This window comes from Panthera pardus, unplaced genomic scaffold (genome assembly GCF_024362965.1).
Source record: "Panthera pardus isolate Hobbes unplaced genomic scaffold, ASM2436296v1 HiC_scaffold_16, whole genome shotgun sequence".
Taxonomy (NCBI): Eukaryota; Metazoa; Chordata; class Mammalia; order Carnivora; family Felidae; genus Panthera; species Panthera pardus.
This window is the reverse complement of record NW_026526721.1, coordinates 154,797,212-154,818,376: the sequence shown is the minus strand read 5'-3', so window position 1 is coordinate 154,818,376 and position 21,165 is coordinate 154,797,212. Positions and strand designations below refer to the sequence as shown.

At 47.5% G+C, this 21,165-nt stretch overlaps 1 long non-coding RNA gene and 1 pseudogene across 2 annotated transcripts in view; both read left to right on the top strand.

Moving 5' to 3' along the window:
- Positions 1-21,165, top strand: part of LOC128777355 (uncharacterized) — a 101,797-nt gene that overhangs the window by 27,021 nt on the left and 53,611 nt on the right. The window lies entirely within an intron of this gene.
- Positions 3,196-3,316, top strand: LOC128777559 (U4 spliceosomal RNA; annotated as a pseudogene).

The window sequence follows — 21,165 nt, the reverse complement described above, 5'->3', positions numbered from 1 at the left end:
GACTCAAATGCGCTGGAGCAGAGCAGACCCACCCATGCAGCGGCTCCCGCGTGCATGCCTTTGGCCTTGTGCTGTTGGGCTGTGGTGGCTCATGAAAGAATAATGACCCACATCCATTTTTAAAGCTGCCCAGTGCTCTTCACAGCCCAGCTGTCTAAACGTTTGCAAAGCTGGCAACGTGGCCCCGCGGGAGGAGGCCCCGAGACTCGCCCCAGGGTCGGCTTGGCTGCCGTGGCTGCCGGCACCCCGGCTGGCTCCTGGGTGCCGTCACCGTGCCGGGGAGGGGACAGAAATGGCTCTGCCCGCCTCTTGGGTCACAGGGCAGGAGCCAAGAGAATAGGGCCCTGCAGGAATTCTCTTCCTCCCGCGCGCCCAGGTGGACTTTGGAGCTTGGGAAGAATTCTGGTCTTACAGGCAAGTCCTTCGACGAAATGTGTTACCACAGACATTCTCTTCCCCACCTTTGCTCGACAGCCGCTGTGCCAGGTACTAAGCCACCAACTCCCAGCCCTGAACCCGGTATGCCGCGCTCGGCGGGGCCATGCTGGGCGTTGGAACCCCGGATCTGCCTTGCCCGCTGGCTCCCTGCCAGGATTTGCCAGCAGGGGGCGCAAGAGGGAGGAAGGGTCTGCTCGCTGCCGTTTCCCTGCCGATGGGCAGGGGGCAGCACCCCAGCAATGCCTCCCCCCGCCGGCAGTGCCCTCTCGGGCCGCGGCAGCAGCCGAATGCCCAGCGTGGCTGTGTCAGTGCTCAGGGCCAGCCTCGCTGCTCCCCTCGGAGACACCAGCGCCGGCCAGGGGACGTCCCCTCCCCCGGAAGCCTGGGCCCCGTCTCTGCGGGGGCCCTCCCCCCAACTTCGGCATCCTAACGGTCCCAGCATTCCTCCAGCGTTGCCCCAACCCCGGGGGTTTCACCTCGCCCTGGTGTTCGGGGTACCCAAAACGCGATTGCCCGGCTCCCTGAGCAGCCCCGGGCCGATCGGGCAGGTGCGTCACCTGCTCCCTGCCCTCCCTCCCTAACCTCGGTTATCTCATTACCAATATTCTAGGAAGGTAACAGCCCTTTCGGTTCCCGAAACACGCAGGCCACCCCTTCTCGCCCGTCCCCACGGCGGCTCTGTGCGGCCTGTACTAGCCGCGCCTCGGCATCCAGAGAGGCAGAGGGACTTGCCCGCGGTCCTAGTGAGTCACACACAGCTGGTTTCAAGTTCACGTTTGTCGCCCCGGTTCTTCCTCTTTCCCCTGCGGCCTGTCTTGAGTTGAATGCACCTGCCGGCCAGCTGTAGTTACCTACCGTTTTCCTGTTGGCTTGCCACCATGCCTGCCCTGCCCTTGGCCCCTGGGCTTTGAACTTTGTCTATGGCTGTCTGGCTCCTTCACCTTCTGCGGGGCATCTCCTTAACGCTGGTGTCCCTCCCCCTTCCCGTGAGTTTGCATTGAAACTAAAAGCTTTCTAGAACCTTGGACTTAGACCTGGTTCACTTAAAAGGCACTTCCCAGAACACTCAATTTTATTCATACCATAAAACGATCCATGTTAAATAGCTGGGTCACTGCATATTCGCAGACATCTCAGCTCTGAACTGCTTTATTTGGATGGCTACTGAAGTATATTCCCAGAAAAGATGCTGCTGGGTGGCACGGGAGAGGCTTGCCCGGGTTGGGTACTTCCAGGGCAGCTCCAGGCATCTTTCTGCCTTAGTGTCACCCCCCACGCCACCCGTGTGCTGCCACCGAGAACAGAAACATGCCCGAGGGAGTGCCCGCTCTCGGACTGCTTCCAGCGTAATTAATGAAAGCAGAGCTTTGCTTAAAGATCCTGCAGCAACAGGAAGTACCAGGCTGCAGCTATGTCGGAGGGGAAGGAGCACTGTATCCGGAGTTAGGGGACTGGTAGGAGTGAGAAACGTGAGCAAATACCAACCTGTGTGATCCTGAGTTTGCTTAACTTTAAAATGGGGATACTAATAATACTGTCCTAGACTGGGGAGTGGTTTTGAAAATATTAGGATCCATGCATGGCCAAATTCTCCCTTCCCTATCATCCCTCATATCCATCAGGGTATCCCTCTTACCATCTTAAGGAAAGTATACCCAAAGTAATGCAATGGGAATCAATGTAGAGCTTTATCGATTTCTCAGCAGGTACCTCAAACCCTCAGTGTGGTTGCATTGATTTTATATTGCTTCATGGCCTAATACAGCACCCGTTTATTATCTCACGGTGTCTATGGGTCAGGATTTGGGGCATGGTTTACCTGGGTCCCCTGTTTCACGGTCTTTCGTGAGGCTGCGATCAAAGGGCTGCAATTCCCATCTGAAGGTTTGGCTGGCAAGGGTCTGCGTGGCTCATTCACGTGGCCGATGGCAGAATTCAGCTACTCACATGAGGTTACACCGAGAGCCTCAGCTCCTTGCCGGCTGTTGGCCCGAGGTCACCCTCAGTTCCTCGTCACAGGGACCCCTGCAATAGGGCAGCTTACGTCATCAAAGCCAGCAAAGGGCAGAGTCCGTTAGCAAGATGATGTAACACTTTTACGCAGCCTCATCAGGGGCATCTTCTCACCTCTGCCATGTGCTGCTGGCTGGAACCAAGTCACCATTGGGGCAACCGTCCTCACTGGGAGGGGATCACATCGGAGTGCAAACGCCAAGTGGTGGAGATCACCGAGGGCCTCTCAGAAGCTGCTTACCGCAATAGGGCTCTTGGATGCAAGCTGGATAAAGAATATGACTGGGACTTGGGTCTACAGTGGGGACTCCCACATCTCTCTCCCTTACCCACTCTATAAAATCTAAATCTTGGGATCCATTCGCCGAGGTGTACCCGGAGAGGGGGGTGTGAGCCTTCAAGCGGTCTGCTTATCCATCGCTGGCTTATTTGGTGGAAGGAAAAGGTGGATGGGGCAGACTTACTCCAGGGGCCAGGCCTAAGGCAGGAGGAAAGGATTGAGCCTGGGATCCCACACTGGCAACATGGTGACACGCTGAATGAATGATGTGGCCTCTGATCGGTTAGGTCAGCAACTCCCTTACACGGTAGGGTTCCCTGCAGTGGAAGAGCAGAGGCGGCCTTGTAGGAAGAAGGGCTGAGCCCTGTGGCCGGTGGCTGTGAAGGCTAAGTGGCAGCGTTATGCGACTGGACCAGGTGTGTTAAACGGTATTTTAACGTTGAATTTTTGAAGAAGTCTTACATAGCTTTGCGCAGTGACAGTATCGTAGCCAACGAGGTTTATCCGAGGCGCAATTGTTGCTAATTGAACACTTTTCCCAATACTCCCATGACGACTTGAAATAAATGAGTCTTACACATGTATAAAATAAGCTCCAGGATAAGAGGTCACTGAGGCAAGAGGGTCCAGGAAAGATCTCGTGGAGGAAATTAAATGTAAGATGCTGATAAGCAAAGGGAGGCCAGGTGAGGGAAAGGGTACAGAGGTGGGAAGCCCTGATTCGTTCATTCAGCAATCATGATTGAGAACTGACTCTACACCAGCTCTTAAACTGAAAATGTGGAACTAAAAGTAACAGTGTGGACAAATGGAAGAGGCAGATGGGTGCACACAGAGCTTGACCATATACTGACCCAAGAAATAATTAAGATAGCTACAGAGCTTAAAAGGAGCTTAAAGGAGGAGAGGGGTTAATCCCACTGGACAGAGGAGAGAGGGAGCAAAGGGGTAAACAACAACAACACAGAGAAAACCACACGAGTGAGATCCAAGATGTATCTTGCAGGCTGAACAAAGCAGATTATGGAGGCAGTGGGTGAGTCTGGTTGGAGGGGAAAGTTTTGTGCAAGGAAGAAGTGGGGGCTGTACATGCTCTGCCCAGTAACAGTGATGATCAGGGATCTTGTTGCATCTTCCTTCCCTTAGCTGCTGTATCAGTTAGCTGTTGCTGTGTAACAAACCACCCCCAAATGAAGTGGCTTAAAACACCACCTTTCCTTCCTTCCCTTCCCTTCCCTTCCCTTCCCTTCCCTTCCCTTCCCTTCCCTTCCCTTCCCCTTCCCCTTCCCCTTCCCCTTCCCCTTCCCCTTCCCCTTCCCCTTCCCCTTCCCCTTCCTCCTTCCCTTCCCTTCCCTTCCCTTCCCCTTCCCCTTCCCCTTCCCCTTCCCCTTCCCCTTCCCCTTCCCCTTCCCCTTCCTTCCTTCCTTCCTTCCTTTCTTTCTTTCTTTCTTTCTTTCTTTCTTTCTTTCTTTCTTTCTTTCTCAGCTTTATTAAGGTATAATTGATACATCAAAAAACTACACATATTGAATGATATGATTCGATGAGTTCCAGCATAAATACACCCGAGATACCATCACTACCACAATCAAGGTGATAAATATATCCAAAAGTTCAGTTTCCTTGTATCTCTTTGCTTTTTGTTGTTGTGGAAACACTTAACGTGGGTCTACCATGCTAACGATTTTTTAAGTGCACGACACCGTATTGTTAATCATAGGCCCTTTGTTGTATGGCAAGTCTCTAATTCATTTATCTTGCCCAACTGTAACTTTATACCCATTGAACAAGTCCCCATATCCCCCTTCCCCCATCCTCTGGCAACCACCATTCTATTTAACAATTCTTATGATTTTGTGGCCTGGCTGAGCTCAGCTGGGAGGTTTTCCTGCTCTACATGATGTTGGCGGGGGTCACTCCTGTGTCTGCATTCATCTGGGAGTTTGGCTGGGGCTAGGATGTCCAAAATAGCTTCCCTGACATGTTTCTTGCCTCGGTTCAGGTGTCTAGAATGACTGGCTGGGACTCCATCTCCAGATGGGCCCTCATCATATTTCTTCATGGCTGCTGGGTTCTACAAGAATAAAAGTGGGAACTGTCAGGTCTCCTAGGGCCTTGACATTCGAATTTGTACAACATCGTGTTTGCCACATTCTATTAGTCGAGACAAGTCCCGGGGCCAGATGTAAGGGTAAGGGAAATCGATTCCTTGCAGGGAGGAGTGGCACATGTATACTGGGGTGTCATCACTGCAGATGCTCTATGCCAGCTGCACCCTTGTCCTCATCCTTGATGTAAGAAACGAGGTTCAGTTGAACCTTGTGGTAATTGCGATCATTCACGCAAACGGAAGGGATCCCCTGGAGGGTTGGAAAGCTCTTAGGGGCTTATGTTCCCCCTGAAACCATGATGTTTTTGCCAGAGAATCTGCCAGTCCCAGCTCAAAGATGAAGGAGTAAGAGACAGCACATTTTAATTCTCTCTCAAAAGTAAGCCAGACACAGGATGCCATCAGGATTTGAAAACATTTCTTTAAATCTGATGCACTCACATCCAAAGGCAGGTCATGAATTTTGCTTCATCAGTAAAGCTTCAATCTCCTTGATGAGCATGTGCAACAGAAACTGAACACAAAAGGCATAAAATTACCACGGTGATGGCAATTGTGGCGAATCTGCATCTTAGTTCACAGTAACACAAACAACACTCCGGTGGGCTAAGGTGCTGGGATACGGAAAGTATTATTCTGTTTAAAACGTTGTGAAAATCACAGTCTGCATACATTTGCACGCTCTGATTAAAGCCACATGAGAAATATAGAAAATCAAACATTACTTAATGGTGAATGGGACAAGGACATCCTCATTTCCCCCAAAGCTATTTGGGACTCTGGTTTAGTATTATGGCGTGAGGGACTGCAATGTGGTTGGTATCCTCTGTAATCAAGAAATGTTGGGGAAACAAGGTATCGATTTGTAGGGTCCTCTTATCTCCCTCTCAGCAGCTTTTTATACGTTGGCATCTTCTTTCCCAGATGCCCAGAGCTCCTCAGGAACCGGTGCTGTGGGAGGCACCACGGGGAAGACAAAGTCAGGAGAAATACGAGGCTGAACTTTACTGTCATACCCAGGAGGCCTCAACACCTGCCAACTTTGGGCAGTTTAGCTCCGTGAGACTTCATTTCCTTATGTATAAACTGGGAAATGTATGCATCTTGAAGAAAAGCAGCCCGAACATAATGGTTGTTTAATGTCCATGTTAGAAAAGACCAGTGCGCATGAGATACTGGCCGTCAGGGAGGCTCCAGCGATGCACTAAAATGTGGTTTGGATTCTAGGTTCTGGAAAAATTCGGGAAAGGAGGTCAGGTTTCCTGAGTAAGGAGAGGCTTGGGCTGGCATGGTTGGGGCAGGCTGAGAGGCTGTTCTTGGGAGGCATCTAGTGGGGAAACGTGTGGAGGCAGAAATAGACATGTTGGTGGACAGTGGGGAGACTTATAATGATGTGCAGGAAAGCAACGGTGACCCATGATGGGGTCACATCATGGAAGGCAGTGGAACCTAGGCACAGGAGTGTCCTTAGCAGGGAGGCTTCAGCTCTGAATGCCTTTAGGCAACTGCACATATTCCCAATTATTTTAAGTTTGTGTGACGTACTCCCTACTTCCCAGCCAAACCCACTTCAGTTTCCGTTTTTCTCTCTTTTTCCAAATCACACTGTTCTCTTCCTTCTGTAATCTGCTGTTTACTTCCAAGCGCAATTAAAGGCCTGGGCCAAAAGCAAATGGAGCACATCTTGCCAACTCTACCTGCAAAACGCATTGCATTTGCTTAACTGTGACTCAGATTTGGAACGACCCAAAAAGGAAAGGGCAATAGTGTTTGGGTGGTGACAGAACCATCCATTACACTGCTGGAAGCCAAGACAGGGAGCCAGTAGAACTATTTGAGAAAAGATGAGCCGTGAAGCAAGATTAATAATAACTCTTCGTGCCTGTGTTGTGATTTAGCAGAGCTTAGAACATTCTCACAGCCAGTAACTCATGCAATTTTTAGGACAACCCATGAGGTTGTTAAAGAAAATGTTGTTGTCCTTATTTTACACATGGGAGAGGTGAAATGGAAAGAAAAAGAAGGCTTGCCCAAAGTCACACAGCAGGCAGCTGGTGGGGTAAATGGGGGCCCAGGTGGCTTGTTATGTTTTTACCCATCAAAGATACGTTCCGTGTCTACTGCTCCTGACGTTTGCTCTGATCACCCCTGCCGTGGTCCTGGCAGGGACACTGGGTCAGGGATTAAGCAGTTGGGAAATCAGTCGGAAGGCTATTTTGGTGACCCAGACACAAGGGGGGCAGGGTTCATGACTACAGATCCTCCCTCTTTTCCAGGACCCCTCTGGGCATTGTTTCGCAGTCTCCCAAGGGGCCTCCTTTCTTTTGTCCACTCCTTAGACATGGACACCTCTCCGTGTTTGGCCATGGTCTCTATCCTCTTCTCGCTCTTCGTGCTCCCATGGGTGACACCTGCCCCTCTCCCCCAGGCTTTTGCCGTCGTTTCTAAATTCGCATCTGTAGCCACACTCACTCCCACATCCAGATCCATTTAGGGACGGTATCTTGACTCACAAATCTCACCCTTTCTCTTTGTCTCTGGAGTCACACACTGGCCTTTGTCCCTTCCTGCTCCTGAACCCTAAATTCTCCCTCTCCTGCGAATCCTTCTTAGTAACATTGAAAATGCTCAGATGTCTCCCACTAAAAAATGAAAACAAGAAACAAGCTTCCTCAAATGATCTTCGAACCCACTTCTGTCTGCAACCACAGACCCATTTCTCCTCTCTCCTTCGTGTACGAACTTCTCTGGGGCATTTTGGGTGCTTGCTGTCTCCATTTTCCACCTCCCACCCACACTTCTCAGCCGACTAATCTGGTCCCCACCATAATAGGTCTGGCTGGGATCCCCAGGGACCTCCATCTCACTAAATCTAGTGATGCTTTCTGTGTCCACCCAGTCACTCCACTAGGAATCTGAGAATCATCCTTGATTGTTTCATTTCCCACCACACTTAGGCACTAAAGTCCTATAGCTTCTATCTCAATATTGCACGTATGTGCACCCTTCTCTTGAACCCCACCTTCCCCATCTTAGTAAAGGAATTCTTTTGCCCAAAATACTGTAACAGCTCCGAATTTGTGCTTCTGACACCACCAACACTGCCTCCTAATTCCCTTTCACTACTGGAGTCGTTGCTCTAAAATACTTGTACGCATATCGTTTCCTTCTCAAAGTTTCAACAGTCTCCTGTTTGGGTGAAAGATAAAAACGTAAACTCCTTTGCATTCTTTTCTTGCTGATTGTTGCTAACAGGTTCAGAGTCCTCTCTTCCTGTTTGTCCCGTCTCCTTCCTCTCTTTGTTCCCGACACAACAAAGGCCCTTCCCATAGTGCTCATGTGTGGCCGGACTTGCTTGTGCCCTTGTTTGTTGATGTTCTTCATTCTTCCTGGGATGCTCTCCTTGCCCACCTAGCAAATGTTTTCCTGTCCTGGCTCAGCAGCCCGACATCATGTCCTTCTTCTGGGAAGCCTTTCTTGCTCCCCTCCCTTAAGGCAGATTGCACACTGCTTCTCTTAGGTCCCCAGCACACATGGTCTACACTTGTTCTAAAGTAAGGACCTATTTTTGAGCTTGGATTCCCAGGAGAGGGGGCCCACTGCCTCACCTGGGGAGCTACAACGCTTAGCACGATCATGCCTGGCTGGCACTCAACCAACGGTTTTTAGACACATGGATATGTTTACATCGAGTGAGGTAATCGTTTGTCAGCCACAGGAACCCCCCCCACTTGGGCTAATTTGTGTAAACAGGATTTATGTTGAGGCTTCTGGGAAATGATACCCAAACCGTATGCAGTACAGGCAGGCTCTGCAGAATATCAGAGAGCTGTCAGGCAGTCGTTCTCTTTGTCTTTCTCTGGGGCTTCATTCTTTCTTGTCTGCTCCTATCTGCACATCTTCTCCGTCCTCCTCTTCTATACCCGCTTTCTCTGTGAGGCCCTCACTCTCTGAAGCTCCGTAGCTTTGGCTGGCATCCAGCTTTGCGTCACGCGTCTGCCCTCAGCACACGCTGCAGTGCCGACACCTGACTTGCAACAGTCCCTGTGTCTCGGTTCACATTATCTAGGAAATTTATCGGTTCGTGGCCAGCCAATGGGATGGCTACCTTTGAATTGATTCCATTCACTGTCGCTAAGGGGGAAAAGTGACTTGGCCTGAAGCTGTTGGTTAGAAAGGAGTATCTGACATGGGATGTCGAAAGGGCAGGTAAATTGATAGATTACCAGAGAAGGGACAGAATCACAGTTTTGTAAATTTGCTTATCAGAACCACTGCAGCTGGGAGTGATGTGAATAGCTGAAGCCATGGACAGTCATTTCTCCAAGCTTTCAGTGCCCCAGAGAGCCTTCTGTCCACCTCGGCCCTGCGTCAACTCCAGATTCTTCATCCCGTCTCCAGCCTTGGTGTCTTTCAGTCTGGCAAACCAGCCTCACGCCTAGGATATCAAACGGAAGCCAACTGATCACTCAGCGAGGGTATGGCTCAGCCTTCGGGTGTTTAACACAGGCTGACTTTTATGACAGCAATTCTGGGCCAATAAAGTGCTTTGTCCTGAACTGGCATTTCTGGAGGGAGTAGCTCTAGCCCCACGCATTAGAGATTGGGCTTTAGACCCTGGCTGGGTCTTCTGTTCTCCAATTCTTCCCCAGGGCGTTGCTTTCGTGGATTTGCAGGTATCTGAGAAGTAGCGTGAAGTAGAAAGACCACAGTTGTGAAGTCAGACAGGCTTGTGTTTCATTTTCACCTTTGATCTTTGCATGCTTCTGTCTTTCCTTCTCCGATAACCCAGAGTAATTTCCCAGGGGGCACATGTATAGAGTTGAGTGTCCTAGGCTCGTTTTGGGCTTATGATGCAAACAAGCCCAGGGATACCTCGTTTATTGCTTCCCACCAGTGAAGTAGTATATCTTCCAACTCAGGGCACCCTGAGTCTCTGGGCCATCCGATAAAAGAAATGATTTGCGTTTGAGGTTCAGAGGCAACGAGAGCGATGTCGTCAAGACTGACGTTTCTATTTGGACATCTGGGTGTAGGGCTTTAAGGAATTGTCAAGGAATGGCATGTTTGACATTATTTGGGCATCTGGAGGCAGGAGAACCAGGCTTAAAAGAAGTTTTTTGGGGGAAAATGATCAAACCTCCAGGCTCAGTCTCCTTTTGTATGAATTATAGACTGTAAGGAATGTACTGTAGGAGGAGTAAGGCTTGTCAGAGTCTTGGATACGGTCGCTGGAATAAACAATCAGTTGAAGAAGGTTAAGGCTGCTCTCTTCCTCTGTCACTGGTAATAAATATTGTGCAAGTTGTGCTACTTCCCAGGACACAAGAGGGCCGGTGAACAAGCTGAGGAAGTTTGAAATTTGGTGGTCTCCAAACTGTAAGCCAAACTAAGCCTATTTGGGTGCTCTACCTGTGCTCACGATGTTCTGTGGCCAAGTAAACTCTGCCTAAAAGGAAGTTTAAAAGGTTTTATTTATAATTTAAAGAACTTATTGCAACATTGGTCAGAATGTTTAATATGCGCACACACACACACACACACACACATATATATATATATATATATATATATATATATATATATAATCTGGAGGTACATATGGTATGTAGCACCAAGCTTGTTTTAAATTTTTTTAAACATTTATTTACTTTTGAGAGGCAGAGTGAGACAGAGCATGAGTGGAGGAGGGGCACAGAGAGAAGGAGGCCACGGAATCCAAGGTAGGCTCCAGGTTCTGAGCCATCAGCACAGAGCCTGACGCGGGGCTTGAACTCAACCGACCCTGAGACCATGACCTGAGCTGAAGTCGGATGCTTCACCCACTGAGCCACCCAGGTGCCCCTTACCAAGCTTGTTTTATGATACGATCCCTTTTCCCACTTTTCTTTTCGGTAGAACATCTTATGAGGCCATCATTATACGAAACCCTGTAAAGCCGTGCAGAAGTTAAATTCAACAAACACTGTTCCTCGCTGTGCATGTATGTAGGACTGTGTTAAGTATTGCAGGTAATGAGACTAGTCAGGACTCCTTCAGTCATATGAGATTTAGACCCAGTTTTAGCCAGTTAAACTGAAACGTGGAGTATTTTGACTCACGTATCTTGGAAGACCAAGAAGCGGGCTAGCTTTAGGTGTAGCACTGTCGAGGTGTTCATAGCTGAATGCACATTCAACAAGGTTGAGTGACGTTGGCGAATTTCTCTATTTCTTGTCTCTTCTTGGTACCATTATGGGACAGGCTCTGTTCAAGTGCCAAATGCCTTAGGTTGGGTTCCCGGGAAACAGACTCTTGAATGAGGAGTTTACTGGGGAGAGCCCTTGGGTATTACACCTGTGGGGAAGTGAGAAGGATGTGATTGAGCATGAACCCTGAAGTGGTTGCATCCGAAGCCTCAGCTAATCCTGAGCTAATTCTGTAATTAGCTAATTACAGCTAATTCTGTAAGAAGCTCTGGAACCCGTCAGAGTTGCGGCCACATGGAAGCAAAGAGTCTATGGCTTTCTATTCCTCCATCAGAGGTCACAGCACCAACTCCATGGTAGTGGCTAGGGTCGCTCTCTGGGAGGGAGCGTAACTTGATGATGTATTTCCTTGTGGCAGAAAGCAAGTCCCAGTGAAAGACCCAGTTCTGAGTCACCGGCCACCAACACTTCTGGCAGCTGGGGAGAGGAGTGTGTCGGCCCCGGAAGGGGTAGCTGGACAGAGTAGTACAGGCCCATTGAAGTCAGCCGACATGGTCCTGCCAGTTCAAGGCCGAACCCTAGAACCTTCTCACTCAGTATTTCAGGAGAGAGACTTTCTTTTCAGGAGATGTTTGCAAAGAGGGAATTTCGCTGTTCAGCTTGGGTGCCTACTGCCCCTGTGAGGGAGGAGGTGGATGTCATGTGGTTGACAGATTCCCCCCATATGTGGGAGGGGCAGTCCCCCAAAGGAATACATGCTGCACAGACAGAGAAGGACCAGTGTCACGTATGGCCTTCAGGATCTTACTGCACCAGAGAACGAGAAAGCACATCCACAGGTGATGATTACGAGTACTTTTACGGCCTGGGACCACTTTGTCTTCTTTTTTTACAGGTTAAGGTAGAGAAGGAAACCTTGTTTCTAGCTTACATTTGCGCTCACTCCCAAATCTGTATTCTACATTTTAATTTTGGAGATAACTCTACATATAGCATAGTGTGGGCTGGTCCGTTTTGATTAAGAATGTGTTTAGAAAAGACAAGAGAAAAAAAAAATTAGGTCGGAATAATTTCCAACCTAATGTATATAGAAGTACCCTCCTGTGAATATTCTTGTCTAACTTTAGTCGTTGTTTAAAGATGTATGCTGGTTCATTAATAATGATGTACTCGCTCAGATTTGTTGAATGCTTACTATTTGCCAGAGACTCAAAGAGGCATTTGATATTCATCATCTCAAGCAATCTTTATGACAACCTTCCGTAAATACCATTACTGTCCCCATTTGACAGGTAAGGGAACTGAGGTTAAATGAGGTAAAGTAATTTTTCCAACGTCTTATGGGTAATAAATGGGGTTTCACTCTAAAACCTGGTGCTCTCCTATGTTGCCTTATGACTAATGCTGACATCTTTTCACCAGGGTTTTTCAAAACAAATTCTTACCTTAGTTGAACACTTAATACCTCGATTCTTGTACAGCAAATTAAAGAATTTGAAATGGAAGATATATTGGAATGATGTCTTTTAACTTATTTCCGGAGATATCTCCATCTGTATTGGAATCGTGTCTTTAATGTTTTAACATTAAAATTGATTTTTCAAATAATATTACCACAGCATGAAAACCAACAGAGGCTAAAACGTTTGTCCTTGATAACTACCACCCCTTCACCTGTTTTTCTTTTTGTGTTTCCTCATAGCTCCGGTCTCTAGAAAGCACTATGTTTACCTATCTGTACCCATGATAGAACTATTAGGTTGAACCATGTGGAGTTTTCAATATTTTACAGTTTTCCAATGAAAATGGTAATTGATGTGATTCAACCTAATATTTTTTTCACCTTTAATTCAGTACTTTGCATTAGCCTTTTTCCCCCCATATTGCTACATAGCCTTCTTGTCATCCAATGTCTGATGTTCCATAAAGTGTAAGTTCTCTTAACTATTTGAGTTAACCTTTGCTCTTTACTGGAGTAAGCAAATGCCTTCCTACACAAATATTTCCCTCTCTGGATTATTTCCTCAGCATAAATTCCTAGTGATGGAAATTACTGGATTCAAGAAAATTAGTATTTTATCCTTTGATATATATAGCTAAATTTACAGACAGAATCTATTTAAATTGCAATCAACAGTGTATAAGTGTACTAACTTCATCAGGACCTGCTTAGCCTTGGGTATTATCATTATTTTTGATAATATAATAGGTATAAAATGGTACTTGATGAATATTTTAATTTGTTTGTCTTTGATCACAGCAAGGTAGAGCATTTTCAAATGTTTGTTTACTAATTTCAATTCCTCCTGCATAGATGATCAGATCATATTCTTTGCTCATGCATCTATCGGGCATCTTACTTGATGATCATGTGCATCTGATATAACATAGATAGTAACCCTTTATCTTCCTTTAAACACATTTTAATCCTTTTTCTCTTAAGTTTTATTATATTATTTTAGAAGTTATAAGATAAATCTTTTATTGCATTATATCTGAATTTTTCCCATTGATGAAAGCTTTGAAAGTTTTAATTCCTGTATATATTTAAATTTTATATTATATTTTATTTTTGCCATATTTTATAGGATTTTAAAATATTTACTTTTTTAGTGATGCAGAATTTATTTTGACTTATGGTATAAGTTGCAGATATAAACTAATTTTTTTTAAATTTGCTGATCAGATATCTCTAAGCTATTTCTTAAATTTGTTTTCCTTTCTCCATTGCATAGAAATGTTTCCTTTAAGTGTATAAAAATATTTAATGTGTTAGAGTCTTTATCTGGAGCATTTATTTGGTTTTCACTTTTTTTTTTTTTTTTTTTGTGGTGCCAGATGTATTTCAATACCTGACAGGATGGTCTCCTCCACTCACTTTCAATTTTTATAATTTGAGAACATTTAAAATCCCCCCCCCCCATTTTTACCCCTATATTTTTCTTTTTTTTTAATTTTTTAAATGTTTATTTATTTTCAAGAGACAGAGAGACACAGTGTGAACAGGGGAGGGGCAGAGAGAGAGGGAGAGACAGAATCTGAAGCAGACCCCAGGCTCTGAGCTGTCAGCACAGAGCCCGACGTGGGGCTCGAACTCATGAACTGTGAGATCATGACCTGAGCCAAAGTTGGACACCCAACCGACTGAGCCACCCAGGCGCCCCTATATTTTTCAACTTAGGCCAATTTAATACCATTTTACAATTTCATAATTTGGTTAGATTTAAAAATAGTATATCAGTTTTCTTTTGCTGCTATAAAATAGCACCCCAAACTTAATCGCTTACCTCCACGCAGATTAGTTACCTTATAGTTCTGCAGGGTAGAAGTCTGATGCTGGGCTCACCTGATCAAAATCAGAGTGCAGTAGGGCTGTGATTCCTTTGTGGAGGCTCTCAGGAGAGAATTCACTTCCTTGTCCTTTCCAGCTTCTAGGGCTTACCTGTATTCCTTGGCTCATGGGCCCCTCTTCCATCGTCAAAGGCAACAAATGTTGTTTCCCTCTGTTTTTCCCTTTGAGGAGCCAGAAAATACTCTCCAATTTTATAAATTTTTTTTTTAACATTTATTTATTTTTGAGACAGAGAGAGACAGAGCATGAACAGGGGAGGGGCAGAGAGAGAGGGAGACACAGAATTGGAAGCAGGCTCCAGGCTCTGAGCTGTCAGCACAGAGCCGGACGCGGGGCTCGAACTCACGGACCGCGAGATCGTGACCTGAGCCGAAGTCGGACGCTCAACCGACCAAGCCACCCAGGCGCCTATACTCTCCAATTTTAACAACCCTGGGGAATCGATCAGGCTCTGGATAATCCAGGATAGTTTCCCCCCCATTGCAGGGTATTCGCCCTTGGTCACCTCCGCAAAGTCTCTTTTCCCATGTAAGGCAACATATTCATAGGTACTGAGATGTAAAATGTAGACACGTCCGTGGGGTATGAAATTTGCCCACGGGGGCACCTGAGTGGCTCTGTCGGTTAATCGTCTTGACTCTTGATTTCGGCTCAGGTCACGATCTCACGGTTTGTGAGTTCAAGCCCCACGTCAGGCTCTGCGCTGACAGTGTGGTGCCTGTTTGGGATTTTCCCTCTCTCCTTCTCTCTCTGCCCTTCCCCTGCTCGCTCCCTCTATCTCTAAAAACATAATTTGCCCACAAAAAGTAACATCGGAATTTTTAAGGGGATTATGTTAAATATATGCTAAATGAATTTGGTATTTATGCAGTATTTCACTTTCCCATCCATCAGTAAGTGATCACCTGGTGACATTTGCAGGATTCCTTTAGTGGTTTTTGAAGACCCTTTCTCCTTAATTGCACTCCTTAAACTCCTGTGCTCTCGTGCCAGCAGGACAGGTGCTCCTTAAACTTCTAGTTTGTGTGGCGCTATCGTGAGCAGGACTTCTGCCCATATTCCTCCCTAGTACATTTTTCTAACAAGCTACTGCTTGACGTCCTTAATTCTTTGTGAAAATTGATTCCCAAATGTAATCTTAATTTGGCATCCACTCTACAAGGAGAAACACACGCTGGCAATACATGGGGCTGTGCGGATGCGGCTCCCAGGGAATCAGCCCAGGATGCCATACTGAAAAATCTCCATTTTCACCACTTACTTGAAAAGATGAGAAAATGCTGAGCGTTGAGATGACCGTCAAAGCTTAAGAAAGGTTGCTGGATACTCGACCTAGTTTGCTCAGTGTCCCGAGCAGAAGGACACCCAGCAGTCCAGGAGCTGCCCTGGCAAAAGGAAGTGGCATATGAGCCTGGGGTGGAGAGGCGAGGCCTTGCCTAGGGACCCTGCACAGCCCCTGTCTCCAAACGATTGATTAATTTCTACCTAGGCAGGTTGCAGCTTGTGACCACCTCCTTCTGAGTTTGATATTCATGTTGGAAGGAGACTTGTGATGTGGAAGAAGGGTCTTTGAATTGGGAAATAGGCCTGGTTCCAGCCTCAGTGGAGAGCTGGGCTGAGCCATAGGGTGGCGAAGAGGTGATGTGATTCCTCAGGGGATCAGGTCTCTTATTTGTGATATGGGGAGTTGGACTAGATCTTTCAGCTTATAAACTCATGGAGACTTGAAAGAAGGCCAATTGCATTTGAAGAAGGAACAAAGCACCAGTTATTTCAATTCCCACGTTTTCCCCCCTCTACGTTGACTCTGGAGTAACACTGAGGATGTCAAAGTTCTTTTTGACCCTTCACTCTAGAAACGTCTCTGACCTTGTGAGCTAATTCTCATCTCAGCCCCCGAGCTCATAAGCAGCCTCAGAATTCTCTAAGTAGTGACGATGGGCCCTGACACCCCTTCTAAATGGTAGGCATACAGGATTCAAAACGCATTGGCCTCCTGACACTGGATCTCCCTGGGTGCGTTCCACAGGAAGGCTTGCTGTGGAGGCCAGAAGGAGAAACCTCACAGGCTTGTCTTCAAGATTCAGATAAAGTCCGATGCTTTGGCTCCTTCAGGAAATACTCCCTTGTGGATCCTGTTGAAATGATCCCCTCCCCCTCTGTTTTATGCACTGACAAGTCTTGATATTTTGCCTCTTCACCAGCTACTGTTCCCTCCTCTGCAGATCAGGGACTCTGATGGCCAACAAGATCCAGAGGGTGGCTTGGAGAAGCCGTGGTTTCAGCTCCAAACTTAACAGATCACAGTACTTTTCCCTGAAATTCTGCCTGTGGCCTGTCTTCTACTTAGTGTCAGTGCTCTCTGTGTAAAGCCTGGTGGCTGAGGCCCAGTCCCACCTGGAGGGCCGGCAAAGCGTTGGTGTCAGTGGGCCTTCTTTGAACTCGAGGTTTCCTTCCTCCCTCATGCCCGAGATGGTCGTCGTCTGTTTTAAGTTTCCACACAGCTGCGGGAGGTGACAGCTGACTTCCCTTATCGAGGTTATAACTTGCTGTCGGCAGAGGCATCCTGGTCATCCCTAACCCTTTCCTGGGTTGAGCAAGGGAGTGGACCATGAACCTTAAAGTCCTGGGAACCATGTCATAGCACAGATAGCATGGCAGAACTTGCAGCTATGGCAATTTTATAGACCTTATTGAGGGCCTTTATAAACCAGACCCTGTGGGTGTGGAGGCTCATCTTGAAGAGCCCAGAGTCTTGTTTGGAATCCAGACATAGGAACAGTTGATTCCAGTATGGTGATACAAATGATAACAATAGGGCACACACCTTGCTGTGGACTTGCTGGGTTGAGAAATGAATTTCTGGGAGGCTAGTGATTAAGAGAAGCCCCAAAGATTGGGAAAACCACAACTTGTGTGGTATTCTCTTTTGAAGGTTTCATGGAGAATTTAATGGGGGAAAAGGTTTTCCTCCTTTCTTTCTTTTTTAACATTATATAACTATACTATTTTATTACTTGTATTTAAAAATTGGGAGCCAGGCTGAGTGCCTGCGTGGCTCAGTTGGTTAAGCGTGCGACTTCAGCTCAGGTCATGATCTCACAGTTTCATGAGTTTGAGCCCCGCGTCGGACTCTGTGCTGACAGCTCAGAGCTTGCTTGGATTCTCGGTCTTCCTCTCTCTCTGCCCCACCCTCGCTTGCACTCTGTCTCTCTGTCTCAAAAATAAATAAACATTAAAAAAAAATTGGGGGCCAGGCAGATTTAATTTAGGATTCTAGCTCTCTTACTCTCTTACTACCTTTGTGGTCCTGGAGAAGTTTCTTAATGTCTCTGAACTTCATTTTCTCAGTGAAGATTCACTGAGCTAATGCACATGGCGATCTTAGCTACTTGTCTGGCACTTACACATCAGCTCTCATTAATGCTATTATTGTTACTGTTGGAAAATCAGAGTGATGTAACAAAGGGAACTGTTATTATGAACCTGAGACTGACAATCCAGTTGGACGTTATTCAGTGGCGGGAACCGTTACAGAGAGCCATCCCAAGGGTTATGGCAAGTCCGGAAACCCAAAGGTGGCATGGTCACAGAGAAACCCTCAACTTCAGAGGGAGGACTGAGGCCCTCGGCCGGTGGGTACCCTGGCCTGCAGCCCGGAGTGCAGTGAGGCCTGGAGGAAAGGGAAGCCCTCAGGACTGCACTTCAGAGGAGGGAATCCCCAGAGTCGGTGGAGAAGAAACGGGAAAACTTGGTGCTGTTGTACAACGTTGGCTTTTGAAGAAAGACTGCCTTGTAGCCTGCGGGCGCAGAACGTGAACTCAATCTGAGGACCAGAGGGCCGGAGAGAGGGGCCTCAGCTGCCAGGCCAGATCGGAATTCAGAGATACTGGATGTAGCAGACGGTGGTGCCAGCAGGCTGCCTGCCTTCCTCCCAAGCTGTGGACATGGGTGGATCGGGCTTTCTGCTTCCTTACATAGCAGCGTGAAACTGCAGGTAGGAATACGGGCGTGAGCAAAGGACTCCCGTAAAAGCATTTTTTTTTTTAAAAGAAGATGGTGGGGGCACCTGGGTGGCTCAGTCAGTGGAGCGTCCGACTTCGGCTCAGGTCATGATCCCACACTCTGTGAGTTCAAGCCCCGCGTCGGGCTCTGTGCCGACAGCTCAGAGCCTGGAGCCTGCTTCGGATTCTGTGTCTCCCCCTCTCTCTGCCCCTCCCCTGCTCATGCTCTGTCTCTCTCTGTCTCAAAAATAAATAAAAACATTAAAAAAAATAATAAAAAAATAGGGGCGCCTGGGTGGCTCAGTGGGTTAAGCGTCCGACTTCACTCAGGTCACGATCTCGCGGTCTGTGAGTTGGAGCCCCGCGTCGGTCTCTGGGCTGATGGCTCAGAGCCTGGAGCCTGCTTCCGATTCTGTGTCTCCCTCTCTCTCTGCCCCTCCCCCGTTCATGCTCTGTCTCTCCCTGTCTCAAAAATACATGAAAACATTAAAAAAAAATAAAAAAAAATAAAGAAGATGGTGGTGGTAGAAATGAGGGTCTAAAGATCTGCGTGGGACAACAACTTACCTAAGTGGAAGTTGGAGGAAAGTAATTGCCTCTGAGGACGAGAATTGGGAACAGGTCTCTTTCATTATAAAGTCACTCTGGCGTTTGCCTCAATTCCCTGACGTCTTGCAGATGACTCTGTCTTTTCTCGGGAATTGGCTTGCTTAGTCTTCCTCTGTTTTGGAATAACCCTCCCATGTAGGGAGGAGCATGCCCACTTTTGCCCTAGAGTTTGTTCCCCACCTGTCCCAGACCTTGCCTGTGACCAGGAACACAGCTTATACTCTGTACCTGGAGATGCAGACACTGAAGTAGACGGCTGTCTTAGCTCGGGCCGCTGTAACAAAATACCACAGACTGGGTGGTTGACCCAACAGGCGTTGTTCTCCCGCAGTTCTGGAGGCTGGGAAGTCTGAGAGCAAGGCGTCAGCACGGCCGGGTCCTCGTGAGAGCTCACTTCCCGGCTTGTAGGCAGCTGCCTTGCACTGTATCCACACGTGGCCGGGAGAGATGGAGCTATAATCTCTTCCTTTTCTCATGACGCCGTTCCCATCGTGGGGACTCTGCCCTCATGACTTCTCAGTCTAAACACCTTCCCAAAGCCCCAGCTCTGAGGACCATCCCATTGCGGGGTAGGATTCCAACAGGAATTTTCAGGGGACACATTTACATGGTTCATAACAGCACCTAACCTTGTTTTAGGGGGTAGGGACTCAGACTCCAACAGATGACTACGGTGCCCAAGGCCTGGCATTGAGGAGCTGGGCTCTGTGGTCAACAGAAGGCAAGCTTTGCTGCCCGCTGCCCAACAACTAACTGCGCATATTATATAGCTTCTCTGAGCCTCAGTTTCCCCATCTGTACTTGCTGGGATGAAATTTCTCATAGTCTCTAGGGTTAACGGGAGGAGTCACTGGGACAACTTATGTAGAGCACTTAAGGTATAGTAGGTGATCACTAAACGTTCATTGCTCTTGTCGTTCATGTCCCAGATACAATGTCCTTATCCATCCATATTTCTATCCCTTCGCAAACAGACCAAGAAACTGTAAAAGGATATAATTGACTTTTGCAGATAGTGAGCATTTGAGTAACCTCTAGTTTGTCGGGTAAAATTTTCTGCTTGTGTTTATTTGCCAGGCTATCAGCCAAGCTGCATGGCCAACCATCAGACAGGCTTCTTGAGATGGAAGTTTGCAAGGGCAGATGGAGATAATAACGCCTCATGGAGTTGGGCTGGTAAAAAGCACAAAAGATGGTGGGGGGGGGGAGATTTAATGATGAGAGACTCCCAAGAGAGACCCCCCCCCCCCCCATATTCTGTGCTCAGAGATGCATCCACATAGTCATGAGAGGCCCTGGTCACACACATTAAATGAACAAAGAAAGGTTTCAGCGTTTCCTGGGCCAAAGTGCCCTAGAAAGGTGTGTGTGTGTGTGTGTCTGTGTGTGTGTGTGTGTCTGTGTGTGTATGTGCATGTATGTGAAGCCTCTGTTGGTAGCATGCGCTGTCTGGGCTGTGGTATAAACCATGGAGGGGCAGAGAAGACTTGCCATTTCATCACTTCTCATCCTTCTCTGATGCCAACGGGCATTATTATGACCCGAGAGGACATGGGTTCATGCCCTGCGTCTAGCAGGAGGGCTCCCGGGGCAAGCTTTGAGGGGAATGGTAATGACGAAGCAGCCACCACTCGCTGACCAGGTGCCACTCGTCAGGTGCTGTAGCAGATACTTGACGCTCATTATCCTCAACCTTGACAGCGGCCCTGCTAAGCACCCCCATCTTATGACCCGTCTCTTTGCCTGGTGACTTCTGAAACTGAAGTCGAGAGAGGCCGTGACACTTACTCAAGCTCCCAAAGCTTATAAGTGACCGAGCTGTGGTTTAAACACTGTGGTCCAAATCCAAAGTCTGTCGTCTACCCCCGTAACTGCTTCCCTCATCAAAGACGAGCAAGGAGGGGCTCCTGAACGGCTCAGTCGGGTAAGCTTCTGACTTCGGCTGAGGTCATGATCTCATGGTTCGTGGCTTTGAACCCCGCGTTGGGCTCTGCTTCGGATTCCGTGTCTCCCTCTCTCTCTGCCCCTCCCCGCTTGCACTCTGTCTCTCTCTCTCAAAAATAAATAATAAACATAAAAAAAAAAAGCCAAAACCAAACAAACAAAAAACAAGCAAGGAAAGGGGTGCCTAGGTGGCTCAGTCCGTTAAGTGTCAGACTCTTGATTTCAGC